The sequence below is a fragment of the Pseudorca crassidens genome, chromosome 10 (genome assembly GCF_039906515.1).
Source record: "Pseudorca crassidens isolate mPseCra1 chromosome 10, mPseCra1.hap1, whole genome shotgun sequence".
Taxonomy (NCBI): domain Eukaryota; kingdom Metazoa; phylum Chordata; class Mammalia; order Artiodactyla; family Delphinidae; genus Pseudorca; species Pseudorca crassidens.
The window spans coordinates 29010539-29014562 of record NC_090305.1 but is presented as its reverse complement, the minus strand read 5'-3'; positions in this window follow the sequence as shown (position 1 = coordinate 29014562).

The following is a 4024-nucleotide window of genomic DNA, read 5'->3' as shown; positions in this document are numbered from 1 at the left end:
AGTTGGACACGGCATTACTCATGGACACAATGATTCACTTATTTGCTTCTTCACTGCTGTAAACGTTTGTGACCACACTTCTATCTCGATATTATATTTTTATATTTTGTACCCTCTCCCTCTTTTTCTTTAGGCCAAGATTTGCTAGGAAATTCCAGTGGCCAAATGGAAACTAGATGATAGGTTACTACTTCCAGGAATATTACTAGAATGAGCCTCCCTGGAATTTTTTTCTTTTTAATTCTATTTTAAAACCTATTGTCATGGTACATAGTGTGAAGTCTGAGGTATTAAGAACAATGTTTAAAAGTTTTATTTATTAGGGCATATTTAAATTCATTACATCATCATTATTATTTCTTAATGTAGGGCCAGGGAGGCCGTTTCTGGGGCTCATTTAGGTGGGTGATCATGGGGGCAGGGTGTTGGACCACAGGCTCTTTGACTGGGAGATGCTCTTGATTCTTGAAGCCTCTCTCTTCTCATGCGGACAGAGGGTCACACCCTAATGGTAGTGATGCCACAAAGTAGTCCTCTAAGGAAATCAATTTTGCCTTAAATCCCTCAATGGAAAACTCTCTTGTATCTCAGAATTTGAGGACCAAAGAGATTCCCACTGATGATAATTTGACTCATATGGATTTTTTCATTAAGTTCTACATACTACTGTAGTGGACGTGACAGGGCATTACTAGCTATAATTATTTAAGAAACGAATTTAGTGAACGTAGCTCTGTATAAGTGCTGTTTCTTTTATTCTTTGTTACCTTTGTTCTTTCTTTTGTTCCTTCTTTTTTCGCAACAAATACCTTGTGAGGTCCGCAGGTAAAGAGATGCAGATGCCTGCCCTTTAAGAGTTCGTAAAGGCAGCAGGCATGTAAATACTAGGTCTACATTGGCCTTCAACTCCACGTCTATCTTCTCTCCTAATTCAGCATGCAAGGCCATCTCTACTACAGTTCTCTATTTAAGGCCAACCACGTGTTACCCCTGCTCCCAGCTCCCATCTACCTCCCCCTCCTGCTAGGAACATAACGCACCGATTCTGATCCTGCTTTTCTGACAAGGCTGGTGAGAGAAGTGAGGAAGGGAAGGGAGGGGCTGTTGGTACTCTCTCCACCCCTCCCCACTCCTTTCACTCAAGGATGGATAGAGAATGGACCCTCCTCCAGGGTTCAGCCTTCAGTGCAGGACACCTGCAGTTTCTTGGTCTTTCAGTTTCCCCCCGAGTTGGGGTGGGGGACCAGGAATGGGTTGTTGTGTGTCAGTGGTTTAAGAAAAATACTAAATAGATGTGTGTATAAAACACACTCTATGATGCAAGCAAAAGGAGTGACAAATCTACTTGGGGCTTGGGACTGCTTGAGAAAAGAAGCAGGATTGTCCTGAAAATAGAGAGGCCAGGGACTTTTAGGCAGAAAATATAGAGGTGTGAAAAAGTGTGCTGCCACAGGTGGAGAGCGACACAGGTTTAGAGAAGAAAGTCTGTGTCTGCACCCCAGCTCTGGGCCCTTCGGAGAGCCTGTAGAATGGGGATAGTAACAGGAGTTTGCTCACAGGGTCATTGTGAGGCTTAGAAGAGAAAATATCCATATAATTCACTTAGCACCGTGCCTGAAACAGAGGGAGCATCCCTTACATGTTAGCAATTGCTCTAATTATGATTAAGGTGGGTGCTGGTTGTCAGAAGTGGGCCTGGAAGTTGTAGTCAGCAAGGCCTTTGTTGTTTATGCTGTTCTGTGAATTTTACCTGCAAGGTAATGCAGAGACCTTGCAGGAATTCAGGCAGGGGAAGGAAGAAATGAAGTTTATGATTTTTATTTTTTAATGTAAATTTATTTATTTACTTTTATTTTTTGCTGTGTTGGGTCTTCCTTGCTGCGCACGGGCTTTCTCTAGTTGCGGTGAGCCGTGGCTACTCTTGGTTGTGTGTGTGGGCTTCTCATTGCAGTGGCTTCTCTTGTTGCAGAGCACGGGCTCCAGGCGCAAGGTCTTCAGTAGTTGTGGCACACAGGCTCAGTAGTTGTGGCTCACGGGCTCTAGAGCACAGGCTCAGGAGATGTGACGCATGGGCTTAGTTGCTCCGCAGCATGTGGGATCTTCCTACACCAGGGTTGGAACCCGTGTCCCCTGCATTGGCAGGCGGGTTCTTAACCACTGCGCCACCAGGGAAGTCCAAGCTTATGATTTTTAGAAAGACCGGCCTGATGGCCATATGGAGGGTGGATTGTCCTGGGTGGGGATGGGGTTCAAGATTAGAGATTTGGAGACAAGTTAGGCAGCTTTATAAAGAAATTACAACTGTTAATGGGGGCCTGGATTAAGGAATGGTAACAGAAATTAAGATGAGAATATTTAAATTTAAAATCTTTTAAGAAGTAGGGGATCTTGGCAATTGATTGCCTGGAGAATGGAGGAGTCAGGATGACCCACAGGCGTCTGCTTAGGAAACTGGGAGGATGATGGTTTCTACAGAAGGGAAAAATGCATGTGGGAGTGGGACAGAGGGCAGATAATGAACTATATTTGGGATGCGTTGAACACAGTGTCACAACACGGGCCAAGCTATTTAAAATAGTGGTTAAAAATAATCTACATTTCATACCGGTTGATATGGGGATTATAGAGTTTGGGAGTTAGCAGGTAGGAAAAGCATGTTAAGGAGGAAATTGTTGGTCTCAACCTGAAGAAAATGAAGTGAAGGAGTTTTTGAGGGAATGATTATGGAAATAAACGTTGGAGGGAATATGTAGAAAAGAGCATTCAGATGAGTGTCGGTTTGTCCAGAAGGTAGAATTTAACACTGACATAGGAAGTCCCTGAAGGTAGACCATACCCTGTCATTTACTAACTGGTTAACTGGAATGTGGTCTTTAACACAGCTTAGAAAAGCAGGAACGAGAAAAGGTTAGTAGAGTGATGGGGGTGTGGGGCGAGGGGAGGAAGCGTTTAATTCTAGGAGCCTTGAGGGAAGTTCCGAAAATTCTCTTCTGCTTCCAATTTGAAAATATGATTTAAAAAGTGATCCTCCATGTTGTAGTTTTACATTTTTTTTGGTGGTACTCTGGGATCTGGGAGGCTCCAGAAATGTTCCCAGTATCGATAGGGAAGGACAGAGCTGGTCCTTGGGATAGAATGGAGGAAGAAAAGAATGATTCTTTGAGGGTGAACTTGTATGCACTGGGCTGCCGGTGGGTAATTGCCCCACCCCCAGGGTCTTCCAATGATTTGAAAAAGCCCTGTGTAGTCTCCAGACACCTCTACTAATGTAAGTTTACTTTAGCTTAAAGAAAGACATTTCCTTTTGTGTGCTGATGTGGTTGTGTGTAAGACAGACTTTGAAATTTTGAGCAGGCACTATGTCTATTCTCCTCTAGGTTCTGGTGACTGGTCCAGTGCCTGATGTGGGATGGGCACTAGGAAACTGAATGGTTGAAATCAGTCATCAAAAGGGTAGCTATCAGGTTAAGATTTGGGAAAGATTTGGAAGTATGGGCTAGCGTATTAAATCGAGAATGTAACATCCTAGATATCTGATTTATTCTTTAAGTTCACTTATTCACCTGCTTCTATGGACCTCCATTTAAATATGACCTGTCTCATTAATGAGTGAATGAATAAATGAATTTGTGAAATGGGAATTAAGAAAAGAAATGCCCTATTAACTTGAAAGGTTGGATTTCAAGAATCATAGTAAATTCCAAATACATTTTGATTTTTTCCAAGTAGAGTGAGGCAACAGGAGTATATTATGCAGTAAAATCCTATTATTTGACTCTTAGAAATATAGTTGTCTCAAGAATCAAGCATGATGCTTATTTAGAACTGAAGTGGTAACTAAAAAATTTTTCTCATTTAGTTTTCCCTTGAAAATCTCAATACCACCTCTAATGAGCTTTAGAAATATGAACCCCAAATCCACCTTGAAAAACTCAATACCACCTCTAATGAGCTTTAGAAATATGAACCCCAAATCCACCAATGGGAATGCTTCTCCATTAAGTTAGTGCAAATGAGGGAGAAA